The sequence below is a fragment of the Neodiprion fabricii genome, chromosome 2 (genome assembly GCF_021155785.1).
Source record: "Neodiprion fabricii isolate iyNeoFabr1 chromosome 2, iyNeoFabr1.1, whole genome shotgun sequence".
Lineage (NCBI taxonomy): Eukaryota > Metazoa > Arthropoda > Insecta > Hymenoptera > Diprionidae > Neodiprion > Neodiprion fabricii.
In genome coordinates, this window is record NC_060240.1 from 8,798,617 (window position 1) to 8,810,697 (window position 12,081).

Genomic DNA, 12,081 nt, shown 5'->3' on the forward strand with positions numbered 1-12,081 from the left:
GAATATTCGCGAATTAAGTTATCGAGGACATCCGCGACGGATAGCGATTTTCCTTTTAATCCGCAATTTTTACTAGTCGAGGATGTTTTGTGGCCGTATCAATAATTTGCCAGATTTTGTAACGAATGAAGTACTCTTTTTTTTTTTACCCGATGTAATCGAAGAATAGAAGACTTGCGTCGATTCGAATAGAAATATATAAATATATATATTTGTTTTCTTGTTAACATCCATGTAAAAATGGTTAGGCGTACCTCGTTTTTCGTAATTCCAACGATATTCAAACAGTTTTTTCAACGATACCTGTTTTACTGAATTTTTCTAGTTACTGTAACGAATGAAAATCTTCTCAGCGTTTAAGATCTGTGAAAATAGACATCGTCTTATCCAGTATAACTAAGATCTGAAAAAATTGCAACGGAAAAATAAAGCAAAATACGTTCGACTCGATTAAGAAATTTCCATAAACGTGTAACGCGTATACAGGTATGTACATACATAACGTATGACGCATGTATGCGAGAAAAAGGAATATAGGAAGATAGATACGTCATGTCAGCATCGCGGACCGGACTGCAGGACTGCTCCGTGTCTCATTAGCGGTTGGAAAAACTGGCGTCCTAACGAGGCGACGAGCCTAATCACCGAGGACGGACATCCCGGCAACCAGTGTTTGCAGGGTGCAGAGGAGGGTGGAGGAGAGCGAGACGATCGGCGTGCGTGGGTGTCTTTTGCGACAAAGAGAGGAGAGTCTCTCGACAAATTAACGGCCTTTGCGCGGTCGGGCGAATAATAACCAGGGCGTTTTATGAAGATATGATGCCGGCGCTAATTCGCCGTCCTCTCGTAATCCGGAACACGTTTGCATCCGTCTACCCGATGACGGTGCAAGACGTGCACCGTACACTTGCATCCACGTTTTGCATACATACGTATGACAAAGTAGTCGCGGGAGTTTGGAGGAACGAAAATTGCAATTATAAGGAATTGATTGCGTGGTTAGTCGAATTGACGTAATTAAACCGGAAAAATTTCGAACATTATTATGGAATTACTCGGGCATGTTCGTTGTCGTATCGGGGCGAGACGGAATCGACTGTAGAAATGTTTCCGGATTTGTTTTTCCTTCGGGTACATTTTTTTCAGAGTTCATTGGTACTCCTTCGAGTTTATTGTATTATTGCGGGAATTCATCTATTGATAATACGTTATTAGTGTTGATTAGATACTTCTTCGTTTTTTTATTAAAATTACGAAACTCCTTTATTAACTGATTTTCAGTTATTGAGAAGATACAGATTTAGTAAAGCTGTAATGAACTACCTTCTTGCGTAAAATCCTGATTTTGTAGACCGGTGATAAAAAAATCAGTGACATTAACGGAGGTTTAAGACTATTTGAAAGTATTTTTTAAGGTTTTTTGGATTAAAGAATGACTCTGCAACTTGAATAACGTTTTTATACAAATATTGACAAATCAAGAATTAGAATCGTACAATGGAATCGGTGACGGAATCCGAGTGAATTCTTGCTACATTAAATCGTTTCGTACGAAAATTATTCCGGATTTCAAAAGTGAACACTTCCTGTCAATTAATTATACAATGCTCCAATTTTCTGAGACAGATGAAACGTAGATACTGGTTCATAAGGAGCGTAAGGTTTCTTGCGCTTATATTCTGCTTGTTTCTCATTTTCACTGAAAAATTGTTTTAGCATCTTCCTTTACAACTAGCTAGCGATGCGTCGTATGGAAAATTCACAGACACATTTTCGTAGAAAATTGAACGCTCTATAAAAATTATCTCTTATCATTTTATGATAAAACTACTCGTGCAAATGTTATTTCAGGTGAAAAATTATTTGAGGACATTTAACAAATTACTTCACTTTTTTGACACACCTTAACATATGTATAAAAATTTATTCATGATATTTCAAAAATTCAAAACGTAAACAAGTGAAAAATGAACTGAGTGCGATCTTTCGCATAACGTAAAATGCTCATTTTTTCACAGAGTCTTTTTTTTAACCTGACCAAAGTTTTCACGGGTTGCCATGGTGGAAAATCGCAAATTAATTTTATTTCCGAAACACCCTATTATATACACATACATTAATTTTCATTTTCAACAAAATACCTGTAACTAGTAGATTCTATTTGAAATTAACAAAATACATTTGAAATCACATCAGTTCTACGCCTGCGACGAGGTACGAAATATATGTAATATTTAGTCACGATTTCATCACGTCGTGCTGTCAAATACCTTATATATAACCGGGTTTCATTTACTCCTCGTAAACGAATCATTGAAACTCGGTATTAGCGTCAATAACCTAAATTCCCGACGAAGCTTCCGGTAAGTCGCGGGAAATCCGACGAATAATTTGAAAATACGTAACGCAAAATTGACGCGGCCAATTAAATTTCGCTCGACCGTTTCCTTCTGAAGGAGAAAGGAGAAAAAAAAAAAAATAAATAAAAAAATTCGCATCGCGAGTCGAAATAAAGTCAAGAGGTCCGCAATGCGAGGATAGATGGAGAGAGAACCTTACGAAAATCGTTACAGAGCAGCTGCATCGAGGCGTTCCCTTAATTTGTGAATACCACGTCTTCGAGTATTCGGCAGTCCCGGTATGCGTCCCAGCTGATCACCCCGGGAAATAAGTACGAGAGAATATAAGGGAGGAAGTCGGCAGCACCCCGCGTGCACGGAGGCATCCAGGAACGGTCGTCTTGCGGCGGTCGGCGCTGATTAAGCGAGAGCTGGAGATGTATGCGAGCGATATAGATATCTCGGAGGAGGAATTTGCGTTGAATTAGCGTATAATCGGCGGGCCGATCTGCCCGTGCGGAATCCGGCCTACGGTTCGCTACACGTGTCCCGGGGCTGTATTCTCCACCGCTAACACAATATTTAGTGGTTCGTTCTGATCCTCCCGGCGAGTTGCGGCGGGCCCCCGGGCCCCGATTTGGACCGATACTTTATTCTCCCAGGGCGCGGGTACCGAGTCTTTTCGAAACCGGGAGCCGCCGCTCGGCAGCCCCGCGACCTTTGCGCGGCATATACGCTGCGTTGCTCCGTCGAATATTCCCGAAGCGGTATTTCCTCCGACGAATCCAAGAGATGCCGATCCGCCTTGGATTCTTCGTCGGGGCACGGGAATCGGTAAGCGAGCGAACCGCTCGAGCGGCGGAAAACAACGCTGGATCGCCACCGAGATGCTGTAATAGGACGCGTAATGATCGGAAAGCTCGAGTGCTCGCTGATTACGGTATAGCTTCGAGTTATTGCGGTACGAAAGTGACCGGCTATTTATATTTATATTTATAAGGCAAGTGTACCAGTTGTAGACCTTCTTTTTTCGTTGTATCTGTTTGATCCTTAGTCATGAAATTACCAAAAAAAAAATTGCGGTGTCTAACTCTCTAGCAATAGGTTTACAGTCGTCGAAAAATTTACAATTTGTCCCGTTAATTAGGTAATTTTGGGAAATAAAAGGATCAATAATCGAGTCTAAATGTGTCAATACCTGGTACAGTTACTTCATATCAACTTGTACGTGTACGAAGTGGAGAACAATGACTGATGATGAGTGTTTAAGTGTATTCTTCAATGGACTATAATTTTATGAAAATCCATCACTCGCTACCCGATGCTGAATTTCCGAGTTGACCACAAAAATTGTTCTATAGTAGTTCGACCAGGCTAATTTTAGTCCGTTTCAATATCGCCACTTTTAAAAGTGTAAGCATTGCTACACCGATTCTTCTTCTTCTTATTCTTGTTATTATCATTACATTCCTGGTACCAGATGCAACATAAGAACAATTCGTGATTCAAGTCTGAGTTAGGTGCTCTTGATTCTAGATTTTCGGAATTTGTTGAAATTTCGCATGCAGTTGTAGCACTCGTTACTTTTCAAAATTCGACCAACTTTCGGCGAATTCGATTTAAAATATCGGGAAATGCCAGAATCTTCCACATTACGTAAGTATCGGACGGCCCGTCGTGCGCAGCGAAAAATTGATGTTCTTTTTGCTTCGGTGACCGCTTCTACGATCAGTAATCGGATATCTAAAACATGACACCGATCTTGATTTCTGACGTTTTGCATTTGCAACGCTTTCTTCGACGATTCGTATCCGCGCGTTAATTCAAGATAAAATCGACACCACGGTTCGTGGTTCCATGAAGTCAGATTTGACATTTCTGTAAAAGACAGCCGTACCTACTTCACCGTGTTCTTTGTGTCGTAGGAAGAGGCGATCGTTGGTCGTACGGCATCGTCCGCACGTATTGGCCGGCGATTCAATCGCAATTATTCCAAGAAGTTGGAGAGAGTGGCGCGTGCCTTCCTCGTCTCTTCTTGAGGGCCCGGAGGAAGGACGTCGGCACAGGAGGCACGACCAGCCTCCGGTCACGCGTCGCGTACGTCGCTGTCAGGCCCCGTCAGGCCCAGTCAGGCGCCGCGATGTCAAATCTAGAGACGTTGTCCGTCGTCTTGGAAGGCGCGTGCGGCGGCGCGTGTCTTCAATCGTTGATTAGTCAGTCCGACTCCGTCGAGTCGGTGTTGCGAGACACTGCTCGTCTTTGGGAATCGATCGACGGATCGAACGAGATCGAATCGTCGCGTAATCGAGCGGAGATCGAATCCGCGGTGAAGGAGGACTGAAGTCAACGTCAGAAATTCAACGGCATTACGCATCGATCGTTACCGAGGTTTCCGTAGCCGCGTTTTCTACCTCCTCGGCTTCCGAGACCTTCCCCATCGAAGATCTCGCGGTACTTTGTCGTGGAAATTAGCAACCACTGCTGTCTGACAATGAAATATTGTCAACGCCCACGCCTAGCTGTGCGGTGCAAATTATTCCTGAGTACCTTGACGCAGGATGCGGGATGCAGGATGCGGAATACGAGACGCGGTCTGTGTTATTAGCATGTCCTATCCTCGTCTCTCCATTATTAACGATACTATTGGTGCTTGAAGCAGAAATGGCGAGCGATCAAATTCACGTGAAATTCCCAATAGTTTAGAATTTTTAACGACAATTACGGATCTGCGCATGAAATTATCCGAAACAGTCCGAACTTTAATCGGTCAAAACTTCCAATAGCCGAATTTCCAAATGTTCAAAAATACGAGCATTGAAACAAATTCGATTCATGAATACTCCAGAGAGACGAATGTTCAAATGAATCCAAGTTACCGAAAGAGTAAAATATGATATGGTTATCGGAAAATTTTTAGTAGAACATTGAGGATGATTTATTTCAATTTAGCCGAGCAACTTTTTACTAGATAAGAATTATCTGCTATATACATGTCCGAAATGTCGTCGAGTTTGAATGATGACTGAACGATGTCCCACGACCCATTATTTGCTGCGTAAAAATCGTGAAATACGCATTATTTGACTTACAAGTATCGTCGATCTCTCCTATGTGACTGCTTTTGTGGTATTTTTACAGTAGACTAAAAGTTAAGCGACACTAGGGTGTTCCTTTTATTTAGCGTGTTGACGAATTTTTTCAGATTTTCACCTCAACTCCGCATTCAAGAGACACGTCTTTCGAACACATTCTCGGTATATATTTTATTGTAAAAGTAATAATGTTGAAAAAACAAAAAAAAAAAAAAAAAAAGACCGTAACCGCGAGGTTTTAGTGGGCAATTAGTGCGACTGTCTGAGAAAAAATTCGCTTAGTTTTTAGTCTGCTGTAACATATTACAACAGAAATCAAATCGGAGAGATCGACCTGGGATACCTTCGTTGTCGGAGATGCATGTTTGAGGTCGGAAAACGATTCGCAAGACATATTTTAATCGTATTTCTGACGAATTTCAGTGTAGCGGTGTCTCGGACTTCAGACCCTCCCGTACATAACTTCAAAAATGTTCACGCTGCTGCGTTTTCCCCGCGTAATTGTTCCTACCATCTTTTTTCGCAATTTCTGAATGGTATAAAACCAGCAATGGCCCCGCCTTCGTTGGGTCAGGAGGAGCCATGTTTTAGGCACGCTGCAATACGCAGTTACACGGTAGAGTGAACTCGGTGTCGGAGGGAAGCAGCGGCGTAGCCGTACATCAAATTACACAAGATCGCATTGATCGATCGGGGGTTCGTACAATGTTATCCGACAGGATCGGTGCACGGTTGCAAATTTCGCGGTGTACGGATAGCTGCAACTGCCACCGGTATCAACAACAGCCCGGACTTTGCCGTCTGTATTCAAATTGAATAATTTTCAACGCCAGGTTACCACCGACGCTGTTGTTGCTCCTCCTGATCGCGATCCCACAACGGCAGAAGCACCCGCCACTAGAGGATGCCCGCGTAATATGCGGATTCGCTTGGTATTTGTCTGACGTGGAGGCGAACCGTCACGCCTTCGCCTCGCTTCGACCATTGCGATCCTGTCGCGATAAAAATTATCCTGTATGGGGTATGCGCTTGGTTTCATCGATGGCGGAAACATTCTGATGAAAATTTTCTCGATGCAAATTGCACAGCTAGGTAATGGGACCGAATGCGTCGGTCAACTTGGTATCATTATTTTTGAAAGAATAAGTCAAATTTCTCAGGCTAGGGAAACCGATATTCAGAATATATTGAGCTTAAAGCCGTTTGAGAGATATTTTAGTTTCTTCGTTATTAGCAAGCGAAGAGAATCACGCGAGAATGAACAATCCATCAGTTTTCAGCTGAATATCAGTTGATTTCTATTGCTAAATTTTATCAGGATACTAGATTCGATCATTTCTCTCCGATACGTGTATACATTTCAACTGAAATCTCATATTTTTTTTTTTTTAAACTCGTAAACAATTTGACAAATGGTGAAGTATCTTCGGTAGACAACGTTTCGTTGAAATATCCTTCGATCGTGAGAAAACGGCTTCTTTTTCGAAGTGCTAAAGTGGCTGATGATTCAATTCAAACTAAATATAATCTCAATAACCACGCGACAACCGAGTCATTTTGTCAAGGAAGTAGTAAGTTGTTAACTTGTGTACAATTTTAACAAACTTCCGTTGATCAACGAACTAAAATTAATTTGAAAAACGCTGAAATTTAGTCCGTTACGTAGCAGATGATTTAGTTTTTCATTTGTATGGAAATTCCACTTGTGCACACGACACTGTAATCATATACGTAGAACTTGATATGAACTTCTGTACTAATCGCGGAATAATATAAACAACGAAAATAACCTATCCATGGACATGGATTTTGAATTCTAAACATGAAACTTTCCGAAGCCTATTACCCGAGCCAAAAGAAGATCGAACAGACATGCAACTTCCACCGGTTTATGTAACGTCGAACCAAGTTCCGGAAAGCCACTATACGACTGACTAATCTGCAAGCATTAACGAGCGTTTCGAAAGAATGACTCGAGAGACAAAGATATATTTCCGTAATGGAACAAACTTGTCGACATTTCCTGCAAGTAGTACGTCAGGTGGTTCGTCGCAGGAAGAGCGACGTTGATGGCAGTGGTTGGCGGTTTTCGTGACTCTTCGCAAAGCGATAGCTGTTGCAACGCAATGCCGTGCAGTACGGATTCAAACAACTTCTCAAGCAGGTGAGTGTCGGCCTTACAAAGTGCTTCCGAAGGAGAAGGGCCCACGGAGCAGAGAAACTCGCAGGTGGTTTCCGCACTGAGTCGAGACGCGACAAGGCATTGCCATCAGGATAGACAAAGTCCCGGTGGCTACTGGACAACCACCATTACCGATGGGCGCATTAGTAACGGCCATTAGCCGAACGGAGTGCAATTTAGCGACCGGATGATCATCGTTTAACCAGACTGCGCAGCACCGCCGCATCTAAATCCTAGCGTTGAGTACACCGGCTTCGGCTATGACCGTTCAAATCCTCTTCATTTATTCATCTGTGTAGAAAACGTATAATAGAGGTACCCGCTACGAGGGGTTTTGTTGCCTTTTTCAGCTACTGCGAACCGCCAATCTGTTATGCTCCAGTCCCGCACAATCGACCTCAAAAACCAACCGCAAAATGCCTATTAAACCGTGCTTGCTCCGCTCCCACACTTCGCACTCACCGATAAATTGCGGTCTTTGTTTTTTACCTGTTGCAAACTCGATGCGACGGTTCGCCACTTTAATAACCCCCAACCGCGCGCACGTTACAATTGTTAGAAAATGTACTGTGACGAATTCGACTATTTTGCGGAAAGGTATACCAGATATTCATTGCCATATTAAATGTGCCAATGAAGTGAAGAATTGAAACTATGATACGACTCACGGGATATTCGCCGAAAATCGTTACAGCATTCAGTCCAAGTTGGTTGTCGGAACCAGGATTTGATGGACAGTGATAGACGAGACGTGGAAGTGTATTTATCCCTCACGTGACCATAGCTAAAGATTCCGTCTTTCAACAGTAGACGCACAATGTTCTGCCTCAACAGCTGATCGCGATTTTTGTACCTTTTTGGGTCTCGAATACATTGTTTAGCGTATCTCGTCTCATTGACTTTAGCTCGAGAAAGTCAGGCGGTACAGTTGACCTACAACGCAAGGGTTGGATTTAGCGTAGTATAAGGTCCAGAAAGGAAGATCAAGCGCGCAAGTAGTAAAGTTTAGAAGTGGAAAACGGATTTCTCTGCGTAATTCGCATCACGACGGATTAGCCAGGTCTTACAATTAGCCGGAACTCGAACAAGAGATCGAGGGAAGTAGGTACACCCAGCCGTATAAATTCTAACCAGCAAGAAAATTCCCTAGAAGTTATACGAACCCGTCGTGGAATATCAGGGGAGACCAAGACCCGGCCGATCGGGGGTTTTCCCTGGTCCGCACAGGGGATCCCATCCTCGGTACCGTGGTAGAAGCTCAGTTTCGAATCCGGCCGGAGCCGGCGAGGGATGAAGGGGTGAAACTATAAGCCGCTTTCCAGCGCCCCGGAGGTTGGGGGCGTGGGGAGGACGAGGGCGAGGAGCAGCAGGAGGACGATTAGGTAAACCTAGGATTAGTCGGGCGTCACTCTGTGCCCACTCCGAAAGAGAGAGTGAGAGAGAGAGAGAGAAAAGGGGGTGGGTGGAATGATAGAGAGAGACGGCGGGTCTCAATTGCCACCACTAATAATGTTCCCCTGATTTACATGATTGGATTGGCATTACGAAATTGAAACTAGGGACGAGGAGGTACTCTGAACACACACCCACACTGCGGACTCGAGGAATTGGCGAGTCCTCCGCTGAATTTATAGCAGCTATGCGAGCTGGGGTAGCAAGTCTGCGGTGTTATGGGTGCATCTTCGTGTCTACCGGAGGCTTAGACCGTCACATGCGGGAGCTGCGGGCTGAAACGAGGTAATTAGTGGCAGGTGTCGTTACCTCCGATGGATATTCTGATACTTTTTCTAGCCGTGCTCTTCGGCGGCTGTATAATTAACCGCGATTAAAGCCGATTAACAAAGGTCTGCAGTTGTTTAATTGCCCGAGATGGATTAACCCGCTAGCTTCGATCACGTACGAATGATTCGAAGACGATAAAATGGTTGATCGTCAATGACGTGAATTTTTATTATCCTCCGATATATCAGTTGCGTTTCAATTTTGAGATTATTTGAATGCACGCTGTTTCAACAATGTCAGCAATTGTTGTCGCGTTTCATTTTCTACAAATCTGGATTTATGTACATTCACTGGTCGACAGCTTTGAACACTTGCAATTTTGCTGTAATTTCTTCATTTTCACATCTTTCTTCTACTTCCATTGACGGGATACCGAACCTTTAATTTTTTTTTCTTTTTTTTTCTTAAAACGATATAACTTTTTCAAGAAAACTTTGAAAAATGGTAAAGCTTGCAAATTGTGCTTACGCGGACATTAAAAAAAATAACAACGAAAAACCGGGACTCAGCCAAACGGTAACGTGCATTAACCTCAAAGCCAGAAAAAATCAGCTGCGAGTATATATTTACAGTGCTTCCGTCAATTTTTCCAAAATTTTATTAATCGTCATAGAAGAACAATTGCAAGCTTTCAATCCAGGATTTCATTACTCAAACGAGTAAAGAACTGTAAAATTCCCCAAGTATTTCAAACGGTTAATTTAGTACAAAATTGCAAACGTTATTGAGCGCGAAACTTTCTGTCAGATCTGAAAGCTCGATTAAACGGCTAAAATACTATTCAACGATAATTCTTGTTCTCAAAGTAAAATATACTGCACAACCTACGACTGTATCTTGATCCAGAAGATCTCTAAATCGGCAAGATTAACCGTTCCTAAAAGATGCTCAAACTAATGTCTTACAGGGCTAATAAAGTACGTATGAATATTGCTATCGCAGGACATTTGTTCCCCGTGAAGTCGACGGGCCCGTGAATTTTTGCCGCGATAATAATTCATAGATCGAAAGGAGTTGTAAAAACAAAAAGAGGAATGATTGAAAACAAACGAGAAAAAAAAATGAAAAAAAACCAACCCAAGTTACAAATAAAACTAAAAATACAGACATTTATGAAAAAAAAAACAAAAAAAAAAAAAGAAAATAAGTTGCAGTTTTCTCAGAGCAGAGGGGCCCCCTAGAGAAGTTTAGTATAAATTCTTGTATCTGCCGCACATCCCGTATAAGATCGTATCGTATCACCCGGAGAGACCGCGCGCTTGCCGTCCTTTGTAGCTTCTTCTTCTTCTTCTTCTTCTTTCCAATTTTTATTTATTTTTTTCTCTCATCGTCCTGCAGGAGTGTCTTCTTCGCGTATTTATGCCTGTCCCACGCAAAGAGGGTGAGGCCCTCGGAGGGCACGGAAAGAGGCAAGAAAGGGAAAGGGGGGAAACCGCGACGTCTCAGGAACGACCGAAAAAATTTGTTTTGCGTAAGGCATGTACGAGCAGGAGAGTTCAGGATGGGTTTGCTTTGTTGCTCGACACAACACGCATACACTCTGATTATACCTTACACACCAACTCGAATCGGAATTCTTTTCCAAAGCGTAAGCGATCGAGATTGACGAATTTGTCGATAAGTAAAATTTTAAGTGCTCCGATGCATCGGAAAAGTTTATACTCGTAATCGAGTGTCTGCTTTGTTAACTCAGTTTTGTGAAGAAAATTGAATGCAATATCATATTTTGTCAATTTGGACAAAAATTTGGTAAAATCATTTCCACTGTATTACTTGTGTGGGAAAATCAATTACCAAGTTCAAAAAGCTCCTGAGACGATTTCACGATTCTCACAGTCTTAATAGTCATCAAAACTCTCAATTTTCTAAAGTTCCTAAGTTTTGTTTTCAGGTATCCAAGAATCACAAATCATTTTTGACTCAAGGATACTTAAAAATTGTCAAAAATTAACGGTCAACTTCGCTACGAGCCCAAGTCATAACCATCATTCTTATCTGAAACCATGTTTGCAAAATGTCCCCTCCTCTTTCATAACGTCAACATTTAGAGTCAGCCTATCTAGAATCAATCGATGACAGATTATCTAAGGTCCCGCATATCCACGGTCCCCGTAATTACCATGATTAGAATTAATGCCGATTCCGCCGAGAGCCTGTGGTGTATAATACTTTGTCGACGAAAATTAGTCGAGAGGATGAGTGTAGGCCGAAGCTCGCGTGTCTGTCACAAGGAAAAAGGATTCGTGTACGAGGCAGCCGCGTATAAGGACTAATTCGAAACGTTGTACACCAATTACCTCCGACTCTCCGCGTGTCCTCTCGTTGCTGGGGCGCCTCGCAAATTGGATAATTCGGAAGCGTTCCTTCAGCACGGCAAAGTCCCTGCTACATCCGAAACAGGTCCCAGGCAACAGTGCGGCCGGTTTTTGCGGTGACGGAACGACCGCCCTGCGGGTCCGTGCGTTTCATCCCCGATTGTGAGGCGCGGTAGGTGAATGCGGCTGTCAGCACATTCGCACACTTTCTCGTCTTTGTGTCCATGGCGAGGAGAAGAAGCATGCACGGAGGGTCCGTAAAATTAGGGAAAGAGGCCCCTTTCACCTCCCTCCCCCAGCCCCGTTAGGGGGGGATGGCGCCTGGACGGTAGTCGTAAATCGGCGACAATGCGACCGGCGTGCCTTTCCTG

General features: G+C 43.0%; 1 protein-coding gene across 5 annotated transcripts in view; it reads right to left on the reverse strand.

Moving 5' to 3' along the window:
• Positions 1-12,081, reverse strand: part of LOC124176520 (ankyrin repeat domain-containing protein SOWAHB) — a 143,070-nt gene that overhangs the window by 17,706 nt on the left and 113,283 nt on the right. The gene's annotated exons all lie outside the window — the stretch shown is intronic.